At 39.4% G+C, this 17,929-nt stretch overlaps 1 long non-coding RNA gene across 1 annotated transcript in view; it reads right to left on the bottom strand.

Moving 5' to 3' along the window:
- Positions 1-17,929, bottom strand: part of LOC137754085 (uncharacterized) — a 31,292-nt gene that overhangs the window by 11,055 nt on the left and 2,308 nt on the right. The window contains exon 2 of the long non-coding RNA XR_011071733.1: positions 11,366-11,417. This is a non-coding gene — a long non-coding RNA (uncharacterized lncRNA). The remainder of the gene's footprint in view (positions 1-11,365; positions 11,418-17,929) is intronic.

Below are 17,929 nucleotides of genomic sequence, written 5' to 3'. Positions count from 1 at the left end.
CTAAGGTCAGTCTCCCAAGGCAATAGAAACAAAAGCAAAAATAAACAAATGGGACCTAATCCAAACTTATAAGCTTTTGCACAGCAAAGGAAACCATAAACAAAATGAAAAGACAACCTACAGGCTGGGAGAAAATATTTGCAAACAATGCGACTGACAAGGGCTTTATTTCCAAAATATACAAACAGCTAATACAACTCAACAACAACAAAGCAAACAAACCAATCAGAAAAAGGGCAGAAGACCTAAACAGACACTTCTCCGAAGAAGACATACAGATGGCCAAGAGGCACATGAAAAAATGCTCAACATCGCTAATTATTAGAGAAATGCAAATCAAAATTACAATGAGGTACCACCTCACACCAGTCAGAATAGCCATCATTAAAAAATCTACAGATAGCAAATGCTGGAGAGGGTGTGGAGAAAAGGGGACCCTCCTACACTGTTGGTGGGAATGTAAATTGGTGCAGCCACTATGGAAAATGGTATGGAGATTCCTCAAAAAGATAAAAGTAGAGGGACTTCGCTGGTGGTACAGTGTTTAAGACTCTGCGCTTCCAATGCAGGTGGCCCAGGTTCGATCCCTGGTCAGGGAACTAGATCCCACATGCCACAACTAAGGGAGCCCGCACGTGGGCAACAAAGATCCCTCCTCCTGCAACTAAGACCCAGTGCAGCCAAATAAATAAATATTAAGAAACCCCCAAAACTAAAAATAGAGTTGCCATATGATACAGCAATTCCACTCCTGGGTATATACCCAGACAAAACTATAATTTGAAAAGATACATGCACCCCTATGTTCATAGCAGCACTATTTACAATAGCCAAGACATGGAAACAAGCTAAATGTCCATCGACAGATGAATGGATAAAGAAGACGTGGTAATGGAATATTACTCAGCCATAAAAAAGTATGAAATAATGCCATTTGCAGCACCATGGATGGACTTAGAGACTATCATACAAAGCGAAGTAAGTCAGAAAGAGAAAGACAAATACCATATCATGTCATTTATCTGTGGAATCTAAAATATGACACAAGTGAACTGATCTAAGAAATAGAAACAGACTCACAGACATAGAGAACAGACTTGTGGTTGCCAAGGAGGGGAGGGTAGAGGAGGGAAGGACTGGGAGTTTGGGATTAGCAGAGGCAAATTATTATGTATAGGATCGATAAACAACAAGGTCCTACTGTACAGCACAGGGAACTATATTCAATATCCTGTGACAGGGCTTCCCTGGTGGCACAGTGGTTAAGAATCCGCCTGCCAATGCAGGGGACACGGGTTCAAGCCCTGGTCTGGGAAGATCCCACATGCATGGAGCAACTAAGCCTGTGTGCCACAACTACTGAGCTTGTGCTCTAGAGTCCGCAAGCCACAACTACTGAAGCCCACGTGCCTAGAGCCCGTGCTCCGCAACAAGAGAAGCCACCGCAGTGAGAAGCCTGCCCACCGCAACGAAGAGTAGCCCCTGCTCGCCACAACTAGAGAAAGCCCACGCGTAGCAAGAAAGACCCAACTCAGCCAAAAATAAATAAATAAATTTATATATGAAAAAAAATATATCCTGTGACAAACCATAATGGAAAAGAATATGAAAAAGAATATATATATATAACTGAGTCCCTATGCAGTACAGCAGAAATTAACACAACACTGTAAATCAACCATACTTCAATAATATTTTAAAAAATTAAAAAAGAAAAAAGAAAACTAAAAAAAAAACCTGCTGGAAAAAAATAATGTACAGCCATATTAGACATTTAAGTTTGACCAAAATAAAGATTGAATATTTAAAAGGAAACTAAAGAAAGGAGTATTTTAAAAAAATTTTGCCTACTATCATTTGATCTTCAAAACAAAAATAAAAACACTACAATCTAGTTTAAATAATAATACAAATAAGCATCACAGTTAACATCCAACAAACTATCAACATCTAATGAACCACCCATCGCCATTCTAGTCTGTGCACTTCTCTCCTCTCTATTTCAAAGGATAAGCTGATGTTTTTGAAAGCACCTTCTCAACTATAAAGCATAATATGAAGGTAGTGTAAGATATCATTCAATCTAGATGATTTGAGGACAATGTCATAACAAGTAAAGACATATGAGATTTAAGCTTCCTTCTATTAGCCTACACTCCCACCTTCACATCCAGGAACATGAACATTTGGAGACACTCTCTTATTCAATTAACATCTATGCAAGTATAGGTTATCACCTCACTCCCTCCACTCCTCTGCCTTTTTTTTTTTCCCCAAAGTAAAAAAATAGAAAGGAAACAAGTATAAAGACACTAAGGAAAACTTTATCAATTAGAAGAAGGACCAGCCCTATGAATCACGTAGCCCTGAGATATTTCTAAATGATCACTGCCCCATTTCAGATTTATAAAACAGTCACACACTGCCACAAAGCTTAACATTAACCAGTATTGTCTCCATAATCTCTCACTTTTCCCATTATACCTTTAAGACTGTTATTCAGTGTTTTTAGGAAATAAAGAAAAATACTTCTTTGCTATGATGGATGTCTTGTTACTTTGAGGCTTTAGAACATGGTATCATTTTCTGAAGATGAGCACATTGGATTGCAAAAACTAATTTTTTAATGATGTTTGATTTCACTTTACTATCTACATGTGTATATTGACACCATTATAATATTATTCTTGCCAATTACACTGTTGAAAGGAACTTAAAATTTTTTGACTAGAGAAAGATCTTCAAAATACTGGGGAAAATTTGGCTTTCATTCATAAATTGCCTTTTTTTGACATATAGGCACAATGGAAAGAAGATTTTGAGGGAATGGATTAAACATGATGATTAGGAATTGGGTTCAAATGGTCACTAAATGGGGAAAGAGATAAGAGGTTGGGCCCACACACCTGTTAAGGCCTTAATAAACTCTTTATCTGATAAGGCCTTTAAGGACTAAGCTCACAGATATTAACATGACTTCTAAAACATGATATCATACAGTGGTTAATCCTTCCAAAAAAAATTAAATGTTCTCCCAGTTCTGAGAGTCGGTGGAGTGAAGTTGTTAATCCCCCAGGCTCTAAGATCTGACAGACCTGGTTTGAATCTGGCTTCTGCTGCTTATCAATGTCCTGGGCATATTGTTTCTTCTCTTTTCAAGACTGATTTCTCATCTGCAAAAAGGTGATTAACAGTGTTTGCTTCCTCTGGATGCTGTGAAAATTAAACAGCATAATATCTGGACACCTCTTCATCTGGTGCCTCATACACAGTTATCGTACAATAAATACTGTGGTCTTGATATTGTTGATATTGTTACTACAACATAGGCAATAGGCCAAAATTGCTAACTGCAGGGCCATGGGATACTAGTGCAACACGTTAACCTATGAAGTGGTGCTTTTTTTTTTTTTAATAAATTTATTTATTTTTATTTATTTATTATTTTTGGCTGTGTTGGGTCTTTGTTGCTGTGCGCGGGCTTTCTCTAGTTGTGGCGAGCAGGCGCTACTCTGCTGCGGTGCGCAGGTGTTGCGGTGCGCGGGCTTCTCATTGCGGTGGCTTCTCTTGTTGTGGAGCACAGGCTCTAGGCGCACGGGCTCAGTAGTTGTGGTGCACGGGCTTAGTTGCTCTGCAGCACATGGGATCTTCCCCGACCAGGGCTCTAACCCGTGTCCCCTGCGTTGGCAGGCGGATTCTTAACCACTGCGCCACCAGGGAAGCCCTGAAGTGATGCTTTTTATGTTTTCCAAAACCTGTTTCCAGCTGAAAATATTTTCATGTTTTCTCACTGTAATCTAAAGACACGTCCTCTGCCACCTAGTGGCTCCTCATGACCAGTCAAGGAAAACATAAAAAGACACCCTCAAATCTCCCCACAAAAGCCACCATATTTATTTTAGCAAAGGAATCATGCTGTAGATTTTGTAAAGAAGTAATACATGGTAGCAAAAAACTGCTTAAATTTAACATTATTTTTTCTTCATAATATTATATTAATCAAATTGTATTTCAATATTTATTTGCTAACAGCATCTCTGCAGAGTGACTGGGAGGGAGCCTTTATGGCTTTTAGGCCACAAGTAAGTTCCCTGGTGTCTTCACGGTAGAGGTGGTACATAAACATAAGGATTTCATCTTCTATGCTTTTAAAATACAAATATCACAAGTGCTGATTTTTTTTTAGTGTGGAGTGCTCAGGTGCCTTCTATTTCTATTTCTTAAACTGGGGGTAAGAACATGTTTATTTTCATTATTCTTTAAACTAAATGTATCTGTTTTACACAAGAATGAAAGTTCACTGGCAAAAGAAGCAAGAAGGGTCATCTAGACAGAGGGGACCTTGGAAGCAAAGGCAGGGTATGTGTGACGGCAGGCTCTGTAACCTGTAAGTAGTTCCATGTGTTTGGGCTGTAAGGTTCATGGTGAAAGTAGTGTGTAGAAAGGCAGGTGAGGCCAGATTCCCAAAGGCCTGGAATGGGATGTATCTGGACTTTCACCTGTGGGATATTAGAAGCCATCACAGATGTTTACAATGGAAATTAGATGATTGATAAGGACAAAAGCTACCACTGAATAATTATCTCCTGTGTACCAGACCCCTTTCGTTCTAAATATTATTTCAACCCTTACAGTAACCCTTGAAACTTTTCCCCCCTCATTTTACTTAGTGGAAAACTGAGGCTTGTGGAAGTCAAATAACTTACTTGAGGTCACACAACCAATAAGTGAGGGAGCTTGAATTGAAAGATGATCTATCTCTAAAGCATGAGTCCATGCCAGTAAACCAGAATATGCCATGCTTCCTGATACGGTCACATTTGTTTTAGAACAATAGTGTTCTCTTAGTTTGATTCACTTTTTGAGAATTAGGGAACATAATTTGAAGTTGGGGGTTATCTCTTTAAATGTGTTTGTCCACCACTGTGCACAGGAAGTGTTCAAATGCTGGCTGAATGACTCAGCGCCAGTCTCTGACTCCAGAAAGGGTGAGTGGAAGGCATCAAAATGAAGCATTCTTAGACGTTACTATATTTTCATCCAGTTGCTCAAAAATGCACAAGGATGCACTATTTGGACAATGCTCCTAGGTTTTCTGGGCCACTCTGTATCAATAAATAACGTGTATTCAGTACACATTACATATATTAACTCACATGAGCCTCACAATAGCCCAAGACTGAGGCACAGAGAGATTGTATAACTTGCCTAAGGTCTCAGATCACTAACTGGTAGAGGGAGGATTCAAGGCCAGGAATCTGACTTTAGAACACTGACTCTTAAGCACCTTGCTATACAGTCCGCACTGGACTAGACTCAGCCAAGACTTGTTCTACTCAATAGGATTCAGCAGGATAGTCATCTCCTAGGATGACAGCGGAGATGGGCGGCCTGTGGGCAGCACAAAGGAAGCAGAGACTTCCACTGCCCGCCACTGTCCTCCAGGGCCTCCAGCCAAGGGGTAAGTGAGGCTCAAATTCATCTTGTATTCTGTAGACAGTGCCCTGTGCCCCAGCTGCTATCTCTGCCAAGTCAAGGCCCCTGCAGGAGGAAAGGTTTCCTTTTCCTAATTTATGTGAAGGCACCAGACTGGCAAGCAGGCCAGCATGGGGATCTGATTTGCTAGGGACAGTGGGTGTAGACAGAGGGATAGTGAGCGTGTGGAAGAAATGACTAACCTTCCAGGAGAATTCCAAAAGTTGAAAAGTCATAAGACATGATCCTCTGCTTCAGAGTTTGGCCTGGAAAGATCCAGGGTACTGCTCAACCATTAAAGACTCTTTTAAGAGTCAAGTCTTAAATGAACTTAAAATGACCAGTTTATAATACATTGATCTGTCCTGAGGAAAGCCTGCTCATTTGGTGGGAAAAGAGCAATTTTCAGGCAGGGCCATTTGAAAAAAAAAGCTGTTTATAGGAGACAAATCCTCCCCCTGCACTTTCCAGTTTCATTACTTGTCAGAGCATTTCAATTATAGCTACACAATTACAGCTTTGCTTTAAAGTATTATTACCTACTCTCTATAAACGACAAAAGAATTTGAGAACTGTAAAGCACCATATACATGTGAGCTATTAGGGTGGTTGGGGAAGATGGGAAGGATGTAGATGACGATGAGGTTGAAGTCAGCTAAGATTTACTGAACTCCTCATGATGCTGTGGGTCAAGCAATGTGCTGAGTAATTTGCATGCATTCTTTAATTTTCAAACAAATATTTATGAAACGTGTACTATAAGCCAGGCATACTTCTAAGCACTAAGGATATGGTGGTGAATGAGACATAGTCTTCATGGAACTCACATACTAATGAAGGAGAGCCACAAAAATCAAAATAGGCAAACAAATATATAATAAAATGTCAAGTAGTGATAAGGGCTATAAACAGAAAAACAAAGAGGGATAAAGGGATGAAAGGAATGGCTAGGGAAGGTCTCTGAGGAGGTAACATTCAGGCAGAGACCTGAATGAAGTGGGCAAATGATCCATGAAAACATACAGGGAAAGGATGTTCCAGGTAGAGGGAACAGCAAGTGTAAAGGCTCTGAGGTAGGAGAGAACTTAGTATGGCTGAACAGAAAAGAGGCCAGTGGATAGAGTGCAGTGAGAAAGGGAGACAGTGAGAAGAAACCATATCAGAGCTAGGTTAGGTAGTGGTGCTGGTTGTGGAGGTGGTAGTAGTAGTAGTAGTAGTAGTAGTGATAGTGGTAGCAGTAGTAGTAGTGTCTAAGTCAGTTAGTAGCTAGGTCTGGATCTGGTAGACCAGTTGAATTCTAAGTCTGATGGGAAGCCACTGGAGGATTTTAAGTTACGAAATGACATGATCTGACAGAAAGGATTATTCTGTGTCCATTAACTCACTTAATGCTTACAGCAAACCTGTGAGATGGATCTACCATTTCCATACAGCAGATGAGGAAACAGAGGATTAGAAAGAGTAAGTAGGTAGTGCAATTAAAACTGGAATGCTTGTCTACCCAACACCAGAACCAGGTTCTTAGCCACCAGACCTAAGCCATCGTGACCATTAAAATGGATCTATTAGGTATGGTAGCCAGACTCCACAATGGCCCCCAGTGATCCTTGTCTATGTGTATCACACTCTTGTATGATCCTCTACCACAGTGAATAGGTCTGACCTTTGAGACCAGTAGGATATTGCAGAAGTGACTGATGGCGAGTGGCCTCTGAGGCTAGGTCATAAAAGGCATCACTGCTTCTGGCTTGCTTTCTTGGAGTCATGAAGACCTCAAGCAGTCTATGGAGAGACCTACGTGGAAAGGTGCTGGAGCACCCCACCAGTCAGCACCAACTTGCCAGCACATGACAGCCACTTGAGAAGTGGATCCTCCAGTACCAGTTAAACCTTCAGATGACGGCACCATGATCAACATCTTATCAATAACCTCATGAAAGACTCTGAGCCAGAATCACCAGGAATTTAGCCACTTCTGAATTCCTGATACACAGAAACTGTGAGAGATCATGTGTATTGTTTTTAAGTTACTAAACTTGAAGTAATTTGAGGAAGCAATAGATAACTAATATATTAGGCTTTTGTAAAAACAGATACTCCTATGCTATTGGGTCCAAATATTATTTAGAATGGAAATATTAAAAAACAAAAGCAGGGACTTCCCTGGTGGTGCAGTGGTTAAGAATCCGCCTGACAATGCAGGGGACACGGGTTCGAGTCCTGGTCCGGGAAGATCCCACATGCCGCGGAGCAACTAAGCCCATGTGCCACAACTACTAAGCCTGTGCTCTAGAGCCCGCAAGCCACAACTACTGAAGCCTGTGTGCCTAGAGCCAGTGCTCCGCAACAAGAGAAGCCACTGCAATGAGAAGCCCACACACTGCAATGAAGAGTAGCCCCCGCTCACCACAACTAGAGAAAGTCCACACGCAGCAATGAAGACCCAACACAGCCAAAAATAAATAAATAAATAAATTAAAACAAACAAACAAAAAAACAAAAGCATACTGACTTGCTGCCTTTAATTTTTTAAAAATGACAGTCCTTGTCTATTCAGGCTGCTGTAACAAAACACCACAGACTTAGTGGTTTAAATAATAGACATTTATTTCTCACAGTTCCAGAGGTTGGGAAGTCTAATATCAAGGTGCCAGCAGTTTGGGTTCTTGGTGAGGGTCCTCCTCCTGGTTTGCAGATGGCTGCCTTCTTGCTGTTATCCTCACATGGCAGAGAAAACAAGCTCTGGTCTCTCTTCCTCTTCTTATAAGGGTACTAATTCCATCAAGGGGGTTCCATCCCCATGACCTCATTTAAACCAAATTATTTCACAAAGGCCCCACCTCTTAATACCATTGCATGGGACAGGGAGGGGGTAGTGGTGCTTAGTGCTTTAACACATGAACTTTGGGGAGACACACTCAGTCCATAACAACAATTAAGGGGTCATTTTCCATAATTTTTGAATTTCAGAGACATATTTACATGTAAGTATGGTATATCAGTATACATATATAAAATTTGATACTTAACCTACTATAATTAATATAATAGGTAAAAATAAGTTAAGATGCAATGTTGCTCTATATTAACTGCCAACTCTCATGGGCAGGGAAACTGTGAGACCCATGGTGTGCTCAGATAACCATCTCTGTCCTGGTTCAGTTCAAGCATTTCTTATTGTCCTGACTCTGCATCATTTATGATCTCTTCTATGCCTTGAGCCATCTGTGTGGGAAGAGCTGCTACTTGTGTCAGAGATTTTAATGCTAAGTGAACACACTTCTCTTTCTCCTCCTAAACTTGGCCAGACTTCCGAATTTAACTCTGGTGTCTATAGCTTTAGCTTTCCTTGTGCCTTTTGGACAACTGCAATAACATACATTAAGCTAACCTTGAGCTACAAATACTCTGCGACTTGCCAAGTAATTATGTCAGTGATTAGTAACCCTTCAGATGGCCAAATCTTCATTTATTAACTCTAATTTAGGGTTTCACATGATAGTATCCCTTTGCAAAGCTACAATTTTCTCTAGCTGGGTTTAAATATTTTATGCATGAACATTATAAAATATTTAACAAGCGTCTTTAAAGTTAAATTTTAAAGCCAACCTCATACATTTAGAATGATCCTTACTTTTGCCTTGCTGTATCCAAATGGGAGAGGAGAATAATTACTCTTCCTAATCTTGGCTTAAAGAGCTGTGAGACCATTTGAAGATGTTATCTTACTGTTAGTGTAGTTCTCGGAGAGTTTAGCTAAGTTACTCTATAATATTGCTGCCTCGGCATACGTTTTGTGTGACCCAGCAGCCTGCAGGGGCATTGAACTAACTCTAGCCCCTCCTGTGAGTGTATGCCCTAGATAACAGCCCCGAGGGTCACAAGTAAATGTAGGCTACTGATATGACTCCCCCAGTGGCCCTGGTGATAAACTGTCCCCCTCATCCTCTCAGGGGCTTCGCTCTGTGCACCCCTTAGATAAGACCCCTGAGAAGATTACTAAAACCCTGCTCTTTTTGGTTTGAATTGCCCAGGAACCCCAAAGCACTCCACCCACTGACCCTAAGAAAGGCATGTGCCCCAAGTCCTGCTTCTCTCTGCCTGCACCCTGCCTCACCCTCCTTGCGTGGGCCCTCAAGGCATGCTGTATACTTCCTTCAGGACTTGTGAGTAATAAACTTCTCTATTCAATTTCCCTGGTGGTCTTTTGTGGTCTTTTGTCAGAAGGCAGCTATCCATCTGACACCCCAGGGCTCTAATAACACATGTTAATTTAACAAAATCATAGCAAGTGGCTCTACTAATATTTGACAAAATAGACTGTAAAACAAAGAATGTTGCTAGATATAAAGAGGGAAGTTTTATAAGAGTCAATCCATCAGAAATACACAACAATTATTAAGATATATAAAACAGAGCCCCAAAATACATGAAATACAAACTATCAGAATTGAAGGGACAATAGTTGGAGACTTCTATACCCCACTATCAATAATAGAACACTTAGGCAGAAGGTCAGCAAGGAATTAAAAGACTTGAACAACATTATACACCACCTAGACCTAATAGACATCTATAGAGCACTCTGCCCAACAACAGAAAAATGCAAGTTCTTCTCAACGGTTGGAACATTCTCTGGAATAGACCATATGCTAGGCCATAAACCAAGTGTCAATAAATTAGAAAGAACTGAAATCACAGAAAGTATGCTCTTTGATCACAATAGAGTGAAATTAGAAATTAATAACAAAGAAATTTGGGAAATTCACAAATATATGGAAATAAACAACACACTTCTAAATAACAGACAAAGAGGATATCAAAAGAGAAATTAGTAAATACTTTGACATGAATGAAATGAGGGCCACAACATAACAAACATGACAAAAGTTACAGGATGCAGCTGAAGAAGTGTTTAGAGGAAACTCAGCGGTTCCAAACCTACATTAAGAAAAGAAGAACATTGCAAATCAATAATCTAGTCTTCTACTTTAAAATACTTTAGGGGGAGAGGGAAAGCACACTAAATCCAAATCATGCAAAAAGAAAAAAATAATGAAAGAGAGAATAAAAAAACAATAGAGAAAACCAACAAAACTAAAAGTCTGTTCTTTGAAAAGATCAATGAAATTGACAAACCTTTAGCTGAACTTACCAAGAAAAAAGAGAAAAGACTCACATTGCTAAAATTAGGAATGAAAGAAGAGACATTAATATTGACCTCACAAATATAAAAAGGATTATAAGGGAATACTATGACCACTTGTAGGCCAACAAATTAGATAACTTAGATGAAATAGACATATTCCTAGAAAGACACAAACTACCAAAACGGATTCAAGAAGAAATAGAAAATCTGAATAAATCTACAAGAGATTGGATATCCACAAAGAAAAGCCCGGCCCCAGATGACTTTACTGCAGAATTCTACCAAACATTTAAAGAAGACGACAAAAGAAATTCTTCACGAATACTTCCAATAATAGAAAACGAGGGAACACTGCTCAACTCATTCTATGAAACTAGTATTATCCTGATAACAAAATGAGATAAAGACATCACAAGAAAACTATAGACCAGTATCTCTTATGAATACAGATATAAAAATCCTCAACAAAACACTAGCAAGCTGAATCTAGCAATATACAAAAAAAACCTAAAAACCATTAATAGGGAATAACAGCTCTGACTCCATATTGGATCTGTTTCTTTTACTTTAACCTTTGTATTTATTGCTTTTGCTATAATACAAGTTAATCACTAAAGGGATGTTGCCTATAGCTTAAAGTATACATAATGGCCCATTTCCAGGTACCCTGCCTCCCATGCCTGAACGTCAAGCAAAAATACCTTTGTTGAAGCTCACAGGAAACATCCTGACCAGGCTCACCTGTGAATTGCTGCAGGAAAGAAGAAATTACCGCATCTCCTCCGGAGTCTACCTGGAACCAGGAAATATTGCAACAACTTACTGTGTATTACCTTTTTTACTTTACCTCCTCATCTCCCCCTCTTTGTTTATAAAAGAAACTAGCATCCAAACCCAGGCAAGACGGCTCTTTGGGGCACTAGTCCACCATCTTCTCGGTCTTCTGGCTTTCAAAATAAAGGCACTATTCTGTGCCCCAACAATTCATCTCTAGGTTTACTGGCCTGTCATATGGTGAGCAGTATGTAAGGTTGGTTTAACATTCAAAAATCAATTAATAAATGATATCAATAGAATAAAGGACAGAGACTACTTGATCATCTTAATAAATGCAGAAAAAGCATGTGATAAAATTAAACATTCTTTCAGGATACACAACCACCTAGGAACAGAAGGAAACTTCCTCAACCTTATAAAGGGCATCTATGAAAAACCCACACTCACATCATACTAATAATAAAAGACTAAATGCTTCCCCGCTAAGAACAGGAACAAGACAAGGATATCTACTCTTGCCACTTCTATTCAACATTGTACTGGAGGTCTAGCCAGGAAAATTAGGTGAGAGAATTAAATAGAAGGCATCCAAATTGGAAACAAAGAAGTAAAACTATCTCTACTTGTAGATCACATAATCTTGTACACAAAAAATCCTCAGGAATCCTCTAAAAATTATCTAGTAATTTTTAGAACTAATACACACATTCAGCAAAGCTGCAGGATACAGATAAATACCAAATTCTACTGTAATTCTATACAGCAGAAATGAACAAAACAAAAATGATATTAAGAAAACAATTCCATTCACATTAGCATCAAAAAGAATAAATACTTAAGAATAAATTTAATAAAAGAGGTGCAAAACTTAGAATTTGAAAACTATAAAACACTGCTGAAAAAAATTGAGAAGACCCAAATAAATGACAAGACTTCCCATGTTCATGGGCTGGAAGGCTTAATATTGTTAAAAGGGCAATACTCCCCAATTTGTTCTACAGATTTAACGCATTCTCTTGCAAAATCCCAGCATACTTTTTAATAGAAATTGACAAGCTTATTTTAAAATTTATATGGAAAATCAAGGGTCCTGGAATAGGTAAAATAATCTTGAAAAAGAACATAGTTGGAAGACTCATACTTCCCAATTTCAAAACTAAAGTAATGAAGAGAGTGTGCTATTGGTATCAAGAGAGACACACAGATCAATGGAATAGAACTGAAAAGTCAGGGGAAAAATAACCCCCCTCGAACATCTATGGCCAACTGATTTTTGACATGGGTGCCAAGACCATTCAATGGTGAAAGAATAGTCTTTTCAACAAATGGTGTTGGGACAACTGGCTATCCACATGCTATGGAATGAAGTTGGACCCCCTATCCCACACCATACATAAAAATTAACTCAAAATGGATCAAAGACACAAATGTATGAGCTAAAACTATAAAACTCTTAGATAAAAAACATTGGTTACCCTGGATTGGGCAATAGTCAGTTTCTTAGATACTACCCCACAAGCATTTCCATTTCAAGGTGTGTACCCAGGGGAAATGAGAACATTATGTCCCTGCAAAAACTTGTGAATGCTGATAGTAGCATTACTCATAAACAGCCAAAGAGCAGAACAAATGTCCATCAACTGATGAATGGATAAACATATTCATAAAATGGAATGTGACTCAGCAATAAACAGAAATGAAGTACTGATACATGCTACAACATGTACAGACTTTGAATACATTATGCTAAATAAAAGAAGTTAGTCACAAAGGACCATGTAATAAAATATTCCATTTTAAATGGTCATGAAGAACCTAGGGGCAAGACGGGAATAAAGACACAGACCTAACTAGAGAATGAACTTGAGGATATGGGGAGGGGGAAGGGTAAGCTGTGACAAAGTGAGAGAGTGGCATGGACATATATACACTACCAAACGTAAAATAGATAGCTAGTGGGAAGCAGTCGCATAGCACAGGGAGATCAGCTTGGTGCTTTGTGACCACCTAGAGGGGTGGGATAGGGAGGGTGGGAGGGAGGGAGACGCAAGAGGGAAGAGATATGGGAACACATGTATATGTATAACTGATTCACTTTGTTATAAAGCAGAAACTAACACACCATTGTAAAGCAATTATACTCCAATAAAGATGTTAAAAAAATTCCATTTATATGATATGAAATATCCAGATTACACAAAACCAGAGAGGCAGAAAGTAGACTGGTGGTGGCTTAGAGCAGGGGAAAGTGGTGGTTGGGTGGAAATGGGGAGTGACTGCTAATGAATATGGGGTTTCTGTTTGGGGTGATGAATATGCTCTGAATTTGATTTGGCTGCACAACTCTGTGAATATACTACAAACCATTGAATTGTACCCTTTAAGTAGGTATACTGTACGGTATATGAGTTATATATCAACAATGATGTTACAAAAAAATAAACTCGGCAGACTCCAGGAAAATAAAAGATGATGGCATATATCAAAGCTGTGATAGTGGGTTGAAGAGAGGGATTTGAGATCAGTTTAGGAGTTAGCATGCACAGGACTTGAAGACTTGGTTGATCAGTTAGGAGGGTTGATCTGGTTTTAGTGACTCAAGTTTAACAGTATCTCCTTGAGAGCTTTCATGTTAAGATGGAGCAATGATGTTAGATCATCAATGGCTCCTCCCCCTAAACCTAATGAAATAAACTAAAACAATGAAAAACTAGTTGGCAGAGGAAGAGGAACAGCACTTAGCCCAGGATAGTTATTCAGTTACATTGTTGTAATAAAGCTGCACCAGTTGTTAAAATATTAAAATACATCCAGGATGGTTGGTGAATAGCTGCTGCCTGGAGCCACCTACCTCCTCCCCCTCCACCCTCTCCCCCACCAACCTCCGCAAAGCTCCCAGCTACCGTGGCCACCCCGGCTTCTACCCCTGCCCTCCACCTTCCCTCTTAAGAGACCTCCTCACAACTAAAGCATTAATTAACTGTTAGCTGCCACAGGGGCCACCAGGACATTGCTGGAGCATTATGGCTTGTTCTTGTTCTAATTGGTGATATTTTGAAAAGAGGAAGTTCAAGGGAAAACTGCCCATGGTCAGCTAGCCAAGGGTGGAGGTGGGATTTACCCAAGACAGGCTAACCACTATGCTATTCTTCATCTAGTTTCCAGAATTTTTTGATCTTTTCTCTGTAGTCTTATATAAGTTAATTTCAGTAAAAGTTCTCTGAGTAACTGAAAAGAAAATATATTCTCTCTGTTATCAAAATTTAGAGTTTGATATAGGGCTATTAGATTGATGTTTTTCAATTATATTATTCAAACATTATGAAAATTAAGTTTAATTTTTACTTTAAAAATATGGCTATAAGAAAATTAAAATTTATATATGTGATTCTCATTATATTTCTATTGGACAGAATTGCCCTAGACTCTTTTTTTTTTTTTAACTGTTATTAACATTTTGTTAAATTTCCATTTGATCTCTTGTTTAGCATGTTTTCTTTTTATTATTAATTAATTAATTAATTTATGGCTGTGTGGGGTCTTCGTTTCTGTGCAAGGGCTTTCTCTAGTTGCGGCAAGTGGGGGCCACTCTTCATCACGGTGCGCGGGCCTCTCACTGTCGCGGCCTCTCTTGTTGCGGAGCACAGGCTCCAGACGCGCAGGCTCAGTAGGTGTGGCTCACGGGCCCAGTTGCTCCGCGGCATGTGGGATCTTCCCAGACCAGGGCTCGAACCCGTGTCCCCTGCGTTGGCAGGCAGATTCTCAACCACTGCGCCACCAGGGAAGCCTGCCCTAGACTCTTATGCCTCATTATTTATCAACACTTATTAGTACGTGCCAGGCCCTGTGTGGGCTGTAGATGCATTACTCAGATCACTTTCAAGACAGTCTGCTGTGGGACCATTAGCAAATGGATGGTCCCCAGCTGCGGCACTGTGAATGCTGAGGCCACGTTCCCTTCCCTGTCCCCTTAACCACTGCTCCCAGCCAATGACTGAGTAGCAGATACACTAATGCCAGCCTTTCCCGCCTGATGTGGGATTCCTCTAACAGGCAATTTTGGCTCACAATTCCCTGTTGATCTGGCTGACCCTTTCTTACAACTGTACTGTGATTGGTCTGAGGCTCTTCCCAGCCAATCCTCCTTCGCCTTGCCCTTTCACAGGTGTCACATCAACACTGCAGTCTGAAAGTTTTGCCACCTACTCCTGCTTCTCTTCCCCTTATCCTTCACAGACCTTTTCCCCCAGTAAATCCCTTGTAGGTCTAATCCCTTTTTAGCATTTGTTTCTTGGAGCAGCAGTCCTCAACCTTTTTTGGCACCAGGGACCAGTTTTGTGGAAGACAATTTTTCCACAGACCGGGGATGGTTTCGGGATGATTCAAGCACATTACCTTTATTGTGCACTTTATTTATATTATTATTACATTGTAATATATAATGAAAATAATTATACAACTCATTATAATGCAGAATCAGTGGGAGCCCTGAGCTTGTTGTCACTTGCCACTCACTGATAGGGTTTTGATATGCGTCTGCAAGCAATTGATTTATTATGGTCTCTGTGCAGTCAGACCTCTCTGCTAATGATAATCTGTATTTACAGTCACTCCCCAGCGCTAGCATCACTGCCTCAGCTCCACCTCAGATCATCAGGCATTAGATTCTCATAAGAAGCGCGCAACCTAGATCCCTCACATGTGCAGTTCACAGTAGGGTTCATGCTCCTATGAGAATCTAATGCTGCCGCAGATCTGACAGGAGGCAGAGCTGAGGCGGTAACGTGAGCAATGGGGAGTGGCCGTAAATACAGATGCAGCTTCCCTAGCTCACCTGCCGATCACCTCCTGCTGTGCAGCCCGGTTCCTAACAGGCCACAGACGCTACTGGTCCGTGGCCTGGGGGTTGGGACCCCTATCTTGGAGGATTGGAACTGACTCTGTGTTTAGCACTTTACAAATGTTAACTCACTTAATCCTCATAAGAACTCCATGAGGGAGGACAATCATTACCCCTTTTTATCAGTACAAACACAGAAGCCAAGCAAAGAAGTTAAGCAACCCTGCCAAAGATCAAGGAGCATTTAAGTGGTAAAGGCAGGATTTTAACCCAGTCTGGCCCCAGAGTGCATTCATTTAATCACTACACTACACTGCCTTTTGATCTTTCACGGGGTGGCACTAGTTTCAGAAAACACTCATGCTGCATGGTAGAATGTATTCTGGTTAATACAGAGAGGAAGTACAGTATACTAAATAAAACTCAATGGTCAAGAGTACATATGGTCTAGTCTGCATACCAGCTTTAATTGACAGAGAATAAGGTAGCATTCAGAACATGAGAAAAAGTGATAATATCAATAATATATTAAATACTATCAAATATAATGAATACCATCTGATAGTATTTAATTTATATTAATTATTTAATTATAATATTAACTACATTTAAATTAATGGTTAATAATTATTAATATAATAAATTATTAATACCATGATATTTTATGGATATTTTCATATATATCTTGATACTTATACTTTTAGACAAATATTTCAGAGACCACATTAGAATTCTTTTAAACTGATATGTATGTATTGTTAAGTGACAAAAGCTGACTAATAATGAAATATGAGCTCATTAGTGTTTTTTTAAAGAGTAGTTTATGTGCATGGAAAAGTTCTGAAATCATACAAAAGAAAATGTTAATAGCAGTTGCCTAAGGGATGCAAATTCTGGCAGGAGATGGGAAAAGAATCTAGAAGATATTTCTTTTCACTTTCCAACCTTTTGTACTCTGCACTTTTTAGTCATAAGACTGAATTTCTTTTGTAATATAAATGAAATGTTAAAATGAAATCTTAACAAATTATCATGAATGATTTAGTTTAAAAAGAATACTCATGAACATAATTCATTGTATCATTTTACCAACCCCATGAGGTATAAATGGCAGGTATTGCTCCATATTATATATAAGAATATATTTACATTCTTTTTATCAATGAAGCCCATACATTATAATAAAAGCACAGCATATCTATAATTATAATTTTCCTCATTAATTCATTCATTCAACAAATATTTATTGGGCACTTATAATGTGCCAGGTTTTAATAGTGGCTTGGCACTAAACCCTGTAGATTTGTAGTAATGTAGTAATGAACAAAACAGAGAAGTTTCCACTGTCATGAAACTTAACATGCTTACTGGGTGAGGAAAAAAATTAGATAATAAACAAAGAAGCATATCAGTTTAATACTATGTAGAGAATCATCATGGACAAATATGATGGATAATATGACCCACTAATACGACCGGGAAGGCTCCTTAGATGGGGTGGTCAGGAGATGCCTTTTTGAGGTAACTTTTAAGTTGAGATCAATGACAAAAAGGAGTGATGTGAAGACTGGTGGGGAAGTAATCTAGGCAGAGGGAACAGCTAATGCAAATTCTCTAGTGTGAGAATGAATTTGATGTATTCAGGGACCCCCTGGAGCGTAGCAGGGTAGGGAGGAGGAGAGCCAGTA

Source organism: Eschrichtius robustus, chromosome 1 (genome assembly GCF_028021215.1).
Source record: "Eschrichtius robustus isolate mEscRob2 chromosome 1, mEscRob2.pri, whole genome shotgun sequence".
Lineage (NCBI taxonomy): Eukaryota > Metazoa > Chordata > Mammalia > Artiodactyla > Eschrichtiidae > Eschrichtius > Eschrichtius robustus.
This window is presented reverse-complemented; position numbering and strand designations above follow the sequence as displayed.